Here is a 9,317-nt window from a genome sequence, read left to right on the forward strand (position 1 = left end):
CTTGGTGCTGTGGGTGTGATTGAATATGGGGCTGAGGTGTGAGAGGATCTCAGTGGGGAGCAGAGGTGCTGAACACTGTCATCCTTTTGTTCCTGGTCACACCTGTCTTCTGTTCACAGTGCTAAGCGTTAACAGGAGGTGCTGTGTTTGTGGATTGAGACCAATGTAATTCAGTAAAAATGAACCAGTCCATTACACCATAACCCAAATAGGACATGGACAGAACAGATTTTTGACCAACCCAAGGGCTTTTGCAGAGTGCATCGAGGTAAAGCTACAGACACAACAATGACCCCTCCCTTGAAACAGACACACACAGACACACAGCTATGTGAATGATAATGGCAGAGTTCTTGTTTAACGCCTCCCTCATTCAGCGTGCTGGGGGATGTACTTCACTGCATTCTCAATGGTCCTCCAACTGTGACCTGAGCAAGTAGTGTGGAGGAGGAGCATGAGGGGGAGAGGAGGTGGGGGGGGTGTTATGAATAGAAGTAGGGAGTAAAAGAGAGAGGAAATAGTAAAGCTTGACTAGTTTATCCTCACAGGTCTAATTCCAAGGTACAGAATAATTTATGTGTACATTTGTTTGTGAATCCCATTTTAAATGCATTTGACTGAAGCTCTTTTCTGTATTTGTCCCCACACAACAAACGCCTACATGTCAGTATATTGATTTTGCAGAACAGTCGACACACTCAAAGCTGCTCTGTCCATGTAAGACTCCCCTCTCAGCTTCGACTCTTCATTGTCATTGTTTGGGTTCTTGTTGCACAGGAGGAGACCCCACAGCGAATTCTGTTTATCTCAGGCTGATCTCAGTCATCTCCAGTGACCCGCAGAGGAGTCACACATGAGACACGTACGGCATTTGTAATGTGCAGCTCTCGTTGGTGCTGTGATCAAGCATAAACAGAGCACGCCTGATTACTTCCATAGGACTCAGTGACAATGTGGGCATCAAAGTAGAGAAGGGTGCCACTATGTGGAGCATCAGAGCAGTAGGGTCCTGGGGCACAGATATGGGCACAGAGTGGTTCTTTATAAGCAGGACTCTGATCCCTGACTGACATGAAAATTTCTTTGAAGTGCAGTTTGGTGAGGCCTAATATCCAAGGCTTGGTTAACATGTTGAAATGAATCCTTTGTATTCTTCCACAGTGATCACAGGCGCACAGGTCTCACGTATGGAGAAATGTAGATGGCATTTCCCCTTTTCGCTGATCAAAGTGAGATGTATAGAGCATAGACTCATATGAAGAACTGTAATGACATGTTTGAGCTACAACGTTAATTCTCAGCCTATTTTCCACCAGGTGCTTGACATGGATGTAAAAACAGGGGAGGGCCACAAATTGTGCATCCACGGTGCTCTGCGGGACATAATAACATAGTGCTCCATAAAAATAGCAGATAAAGTAAAGGTACTTATTACAGCTGACAGCAGTGATAAAGTCTGTGTGCTCTGATGCTCCAGCCTTGTTCAACAAGGGCAGATCATTGAATAATCAAACATGACCATTTCTGACTGGACATGCCATTGAATGTTTTAATCATTCTGTAAAAACACAAACATATTATGACAGCGTAAGAATCAGACACATTGTACGTGCTGCATATTTACATGACTTCTGCATAACCACTCATCCAGTAGTTCCTTGCACACACCCATTTCACCAGGTGCACTGGGCAGGTCTTTGCTAGGCAGTGCTAATTATGAGCTTGTTGGTTTCAGCATTGTGTATCACACAAAAGGGATTTGCTCCGACGGAGGGCATGCCAAAAAACAGGCCTGCACTCATCCCGTCTAAACTGGGATGTCTGGAAGACTGGTTCTGTGACTTTAATGTTTTTTCTTCCTCTGAGTACCAACACTAATAACATAACAACAATGACAACATGGCTGCTAAAGACAAATAGTAACCCTATAATAATTTAGCCAAGTAAAAGATGAGATTGTAAAAGATAAAGTAAAGTATGCCTTTGTCATTATTAACTTGACATCATACAGTTATTCATAAGCCCATATACCAAAAATATAACTGCTTGGCCACCATCAGTCTTTATTTTAGTCTGATCTCTGCCTCCAAATGTGCCCGTCTCACTCAGTAAATGCGTGGCCAGCCACCCAGGAACACTGTTCATCTGCTTGCCCAGAGAATGAAGGCCATTCAGTCTGACTGTAGGAAACAAAAAAACACGTCCGTCACCATTTCCATCACCAATCAACTAATAGTTTCACCATTTGATTTAGTCTCTGAGTTGAGACACTTCAAAGAAACTTAAACTTGTTATCTGTCCTTTTCATTCAGTTGTTGATATACTATGTTCTCATAAAGAGTTGCAGGAACAGCCATCATCGTTCAGACATCATATGGTTGTGTTTGTCAGTTATGTTTGGAGAAAGAATTATGGCCCTTATCTGGAAAAAACATGTTCACTTGTAGTTGAGTCAGTGCTCAAGTTTGGGCCAATATCCATTTCTTACTGAATATTCACTTCCCCTCTCAGGCCTGCTTAGCGTTGGGCCTTCAAAGCCGCGCCCAATAGCCTGCTGGTCCAACAACAATATGAGGGCTGTGAATATTTGCCTCTGGACTCAATTCAAATTCCTTAACAGATAGGCCACAGGCCATGCTCACAGTTGCTAGATACATCAGCTAAAATGTTAGTGGCCATTAAAGTTGTCACTCTTGCTTAACACACTGTTCCATTCTGATTACTATCAGTCCAATGTTTGATTGTTGTGGGCGAAAAAGATTTAAAATATTATGAAAGCAAAGAGCTGCCTCAGATTGGGAAATCGGCCTGGTATAAAAGTTTCTTAAACGCACACTTTGAAAGACACACAGCCTTTAGTAGTTTTCTTAATGGTGTTTCTCTTAGTTTAATTTTGGTATCTGTCCACAAGGCAGTAATGATGAGTGATGCAACAAAACAACAGTATTTGATACTTGTTAAATTTCAATATCAAGCCAACTAATGGCACACAGTTGTAAGCAAATTATGTCAGCAGAACACATGGAACAATGGCCTGTCTCACTGCGACTCAACATAAGAGCTGTGATGATTGTTTTACTCACTTTAGTTCAGGGTAAATCAAACCACACCACTGTTAACTAACAGGAATGCAATGTCAGACCTTAAAATCAATAGGAAATAACGACTACAAATAATGATTTAGATCATTCAGTTCTACAGTACTATTCTACAGGAATCATTTCTTTGTGAAAGTGTAAATATTATTAGCAAAATCATATTTGATCGATTACTGGATACAATCATGCTACACTCCATCTTCTGTTGGGCTTAGAGTCCCACTGATTATTTTGTAGTTCAGTGCAGTTTACAGAACATTACACATTACAAGCTGCACTCCTCCACTGGTTCACTGAATGCTTTGAAATTAGTTATATATACTGGAAGTGCAAAAAAGTAATGAGTAATTTTAACTAGATTGGTGGTTAAAGACTTGGAGTCTGCAGCAATGTATCTATGAGGTCAAAGGTTGGCACCACCCTCTCTGACCCTTGTTTCTGCACCAACAACCTTCAACCTTTCACCCCCATTAATCCCCCTGTTTGGTCCCATCTCTTGGGGCTTGTCTTCAAGGAGTAACCCAAAGAAGATTATAGATCCTTAATACCAGCATATCTACAAAGAAGGAAAATACAGTTTTAGGAAAATAATGTAATGTTACAGTGTATATTCACTATGGTGAGAACTTATAACTTGTTCTACTGTTTTATATAAAATACAGATAGGGCCTGACCTTGGCCTACTTTTGTTTTCTCATTGTTTCATTTTTGATTTATACAGTCAGGAAGACCAAAGTCCCTGTGATTCCTGTGATTGTTTCTAAAAAAGATAACACAGGAAAAAGTGAGGATGTAATCCTCTGAATTTCAACAGCTTGCAGATAAAACAAAAATAAATAATTCCTCTATGTTGTGGCTTATCACTTAATTGCCATTCTTCTATGGATGTTGCAATGGTAAAAGTTTGAAAAGTAATTATTTTGGGATTGCTCCTTCTCCAATCTTAGATTTTGACCCCCTTGGCCTTGCCACCACAGGTGTGTCTGAATACCATCCAATTCCATCTACTCTCTGAATAAAATGTTACTTGTTTACTCTTACTCTTACTCTTGCTACTCTAGTTACCTAGTACAATATAGTGTCAACATTTTGTTTTGTAAGCTTAAAAAGAAAATTACAAAACAATATTTTGTTGTTATGGACACCTCCAAAGCAGTGTTATGAATTATTTTCATTACTTACACAATTTAAATGTGATTAATTTTAACTGTTGTGCCATAGGGTGTGTGACTAATGATATCATCTCTGTCAGCATGTACAGTGCACTAACAGTTGGAACAAGGTGTGCTCTTTATTTGCTTTTACCATAATGGGTGTTCTTTTGTTCGGTCTAACCCACACAGCTCAAAAATACCGTCTCAATTAGTCTCTACAAAACAGCCCAGAATTCTTCTTGTCAATTTAAATTGCTAAGACGTGGCATTTTACACGAGATGGTCAGCACAGCTACAAAGGTGATACTTCGTCATGATATTCTGCCTTTTTATATGTGTGCATGTGAGAGGGATATTGTCTGCAGTGCATGTTTTACTGCACCCCGTGGCAAGGGCAGTGGATGTGGTGGCCAACAGGCAGCAGCTACGCCTTTTCCTCCACGCTCCTTCCCTGTTCCTTCCATAGCCACTGTGGTCCAACCTATTTCCGAAGTATACCGATGCAAAAAGAAATACACAGTTAAACTGGCCTGACATGAGCGAACATGTTGCACTTGCATGAAGTAACACAACTATTAGTTATGTAAAAAAAAAAAAAAACACCTAATCACACCATCAAGTGGTGAAGACACAACCCTCAGCAGTGTTAAGTGAGAATGATAATATTTACAAAATGTTGTCGAAAGCTATCCTTCAGATAGATACTCAAATGAAGTTTGCATTGTGTCTTGAAATTTGTTCCAATATGTGTACGTGTGGTATAAACAGGATACATCAGGGAGGAAGAGAGCAGGGTGGGAAAAGCCAGAGGGAGGCTGACATTAGAGGTGAAGCATTCAAACAACTGCATGAACAAATAATTGTGGATTGCCACCAAGAAAAATTAATGAATCACCACCTGGGAGAAAGAGAGTAAATAAACACATCCAGATGGGAAGAAGTCCCCAGACTAAACTAGTTTACCACCATGTATGAACTTTTGCTGGGAATTCCGAATGGTGACGGTGACTAAGATTAACTATGAAATATCAATACATCTGAGTTCAGAAAAGCAGCCCTGCGCTCCTGCCACTTCTTCTTGTTATTATCGAGCTTATCTTCTCAGTGTTGGTCTAATCCTCTATTGTGACGGAGTGTGCAGTTACATAACTTGGAGCGACAACAATAAGGCAGGAGAGAAAGTTCTCACACACAGAGGAAGATCATAATAAGTTGGCCATGACGTAAGAACTGTCATCCTGTAATGTGAACAGGTGCTGTAAGCACAGTTCAAACACATGGGTATCCTTATAAGCTGCTTATATGAAGGCGGCAAGTGGAAACCTTGGGTTTTAGGGTGAACAGTGCTTTATTGTACCCTGAGCTTGGTGAAAGGCTGATTTCTACTCTCTGACCATGACCTTCTTTCTGGACAAAGTGTTCCCCCCACCATGACTGACTCACAAGGTACAGCCTATTATGCAACTAGTGGAAGGAGAGGGGTGAGAGGGGTTAGTGATGGATGATCCATTTTTCTGGATAAAAGGTTTCACAAAGTGGATGACTTCTGCGTGAGAGTGGGACACAACACAAGTCCTAGTTGCGCAAGGCTGGCCGTAGGTCAATTATGCTGTAACTGTCACTGGTAAAGAAAGCCATTTAAACAATGCAGAAAAGACAAGAGAAGCCGAAAGAGGCAGAAACTACCAGGTGATTGTGAGTCCACAATAATCTAAAGAAAAAAAGTACGCTAAATAAGCAGATTGTTGATTTATTTGGCGTACTTTGAGCCTGCAAAGCAAGATCGGCCCTCCCATTTGTATCACTGTTTATAGTGCATGTACAGCTGATAATTATAAGGATATCCCCTGACAGCTTATTTGTGTTTTTCATGTTGAGGATGTTACGTTCCATCCCAATTTGATCTTAAACAAACAAAGGGATATGTCACAACAAGTGCTCTAGTCCGTTCATGATAGCAAGAGGAGCAAGGCAATGAAAAGATAGTAAGCATGTTCCCAGTATAACTATATGTGGTGCAGACGCTCCATTAGGCCCCTTATTTTTAATGATAAGAAACAACAGAGCATTGAAAGGATAGAAAATAAAAGATGATTGTCTAAAAGAGTTAATAACATTATAAAGCAAAAGTGTTTGATGTCTGGCACAGAGCTTTAACAAGCAAATGAAAGTAAATATCACGCTCATAAAAATAACTTAAAGAATTTTAAAGGATTAAAGATTAGAGAAATAAAGCATGGAAAACAATAAAAGGAAAAAAAAGACATAAAAGATCAGAGGGGGTTTAAATAAATGAAAGGCTTTGCACTGATTCAGAGAAAATAAAATACAACAGAACATCAACCATATGACGCATGACAACACAGATACAAGCCTCTCAAATGGATAGTCTAGAACTTCTCATCTAATCTTTCCTCGCTCCAGAAATCCCATCTCTCTGGAACTACATGGCACTTAGTTCCTCCTCAGGTGGATCAAAATGAGATCTGGCAAAACCAGATTCAGTGGAGGAGAGGTCTTACATGGGCGATTTAATCTAAAAACCGGGAGAAGACCTATTAAAAGGAGCTGCAGCACACAGAATATGTAGTGATAACTTTAAATTACTGCTAGAGTGAAAGTAGTGGTTTCATTAATGTACTTCTCTATAGATGTTCTGGTTGTACCTTATGGAGAGAAATCACAGTATTCATGTGAGTGAGGTCACTAGATCAAACATGGGTGCAGTTGAGATACCCAGAGGGGGAATAAGGGGTAGGTAGGATCAGTTTGAGAAGGCATCTGTCAACTGGTGTAATTGATAGGAGAGACTGACAGCTGCTGTCAAGAGAGGTGTCACCAGACTCTCAAACACTCTACTCTCCTCCTCACAACGAGAGGAGGAAACAGGAGCAGACAGGGTGAAATAGGAAGGGTCAGGGAGTCATAGAGGGACGACAGGTGATGAATGCAGAGATTTAAAGGAGGCACCTTTACTGCAAACACCAGCCCTGACCTGCCCTGTGTCTGCTCTCTGAAAATGTGATGGACACAGAAAAGGGAAGGGTTAAAATGTAAAATAACCTAGTGCAATGTAAAAGTACTTCAAAGTGTAGTCAAGTGACTTGAATGATGACGAATGATATTTAATATGCGGCTATGTTTTTCCCCCCATCTGCATCCAATAAATGTATATATGATCATAAAAGTAACTTGAAACACACTATCTTTATTTTGCCACCTGCAATAGCCATGGAAGTGGTGCGTATTAAACTCATCTTCCTTCAAATAGAAACAAACAATTTATAGCAGTGCATTTTTCTGCACAGTGGTGCTGTTCAGACACAACTTCCAACCGCAAAATGTGTAGCTATAAAACATCAGTCTGCATCTAAGAAAACTCTTAAATAAAGGCCAGGAGCATGAATCAAACCACAAATACTTGATGATTTACCTAGCTGGCAGTTAAAGGCCTTAGTATTTTTACAAAGTACAGTTATTCTTAACATGCATTTCAGAATTCAACTCCGATGAAGTAGGGATTTTAATACTGTAAATCACAACAATTTCAAAGTTTCACAGTTTAAAAAAGTGATTCAGTCTAGTCTCTTGTTGTGTTCATGTGTCACAGCATGTATGCTGGCTTGTACGATAACAGCAACAGAGTTGAACTTGAGGAAATGCCTTTGTTTGTGTCTTTTCTTCTGCTTGTCTTACTGAGAGGTAGCTTACACTGACAAATAGGTCTGTTGCTGGAAGCCATCTGGCAAAACAATAAAGTGTAGTGCTCATGCAGAAATTGGGGTTGTCTACTTCTCTGCCATTTATTGCATTTAAATTTTCATCTCATTCAATATTTACTAGAAATCTTGGAAGTGCAACCATTTGTTTTTCTTCCAATCGCCCTTATTTATGTTCTACATGAGTAATAATCCCAAAGGCAAGTCTAGCAGCTGCACCATTGGTTGTAAACGTTCTATCTTTCAGGACTTTTATTTATAATAATGCAAATCTGTGTGGTAGTGTAATCATCAATCATCATAGTCTTGCTATGAAAGCTCCATAAATTGAGCTTCACTTTATTCGTGAATTTTTAGACAGATGGAATGTCTCTTAAAAACTGAATAAATGTTTTTTTTAACCATCCCTGTAGGGCTGGATTATTAGTGCTAAATATTACAGTGTCATAATATTCGCCAATGATAGTTGTTCCTTAACCCAAGTGAGCAAAAGAGCATTTACTCATTACAATTTGTCTCAGCTCATGCAGTGTAAGAGTCCCTAAATGAAGCAAAAGTAACTAACTAATGAATGAATAACTCTCTCTGGATCCAAAAGACACCCAATTAAAGTATCATGGAAAGCATTCCAAAATGCTGCAAGTAATGTGGGTCATCGGCTTGTGTTAGAACTTATCCCGAAATAAATAGGCTGAAATAATTTAGGCCACTCATTTGGTCGCAGAATATTCTGGCCTGGCAATTAAACAGCACAACAACCTCCCAATATCTCCAGGCTGCACTGGGATTTTAATAGAAACCGGTCTAAATTGACCTGTGAGTGAATGAACCTCTTGCTCTCACGTGCTTCTGAAAATAGCTTGTGTGAAAGCAGGGTTTGTTGTAGAGAGCTGTCAACCATCCTTTAGCAAAGAGAAGATGCGTTCACCCCAACTGCCTTCCTAGTGACTGCTTGCACAAAGATAAAGCATGTCAGATGCAATTGCCATAGGCACACAGTACCCATGACATCATTCTCCGCACAAGTGACCGCAAAGCAGTGTGAAGAGTGAGAGCAAAGGAGGGGAACATGTGGAAGAGTACACAAGCCCTGCACCCTATGCATGCTTTGAATACACAGAGCAAAGCCAACATAAGCGATGATGTCAACTGGTTTCCCATAGAGGCCCTAAGGGAAAAAAATGGGGTGCAGGAAGCAGTAGCCTCCTTTTCAACATCTTCAGGGCAAAATAGCAATTTCTTTGGTGAAAAATGACAATAAAATGAATCTGAATCTCAGTCTGAATGATCACTTCAACAAACACATACTTGATACTGGCATGACGAAGAGATGCTGTCTGTGTGTG

Source organism: Echeneis naucrates, chromosome 10, assembly GCF_900963305.1.
Source record: "Echeneis naucrates chromosome 10, fEcheNa1.1, whole genome shotgun sequence".
Classification (NCBI taxonomy): Eukaryota; Metazoa; Chordata; class Actinopteri; order Carangiformes; family Echeneidae; genus Echeneis; species Echeneis naucrates.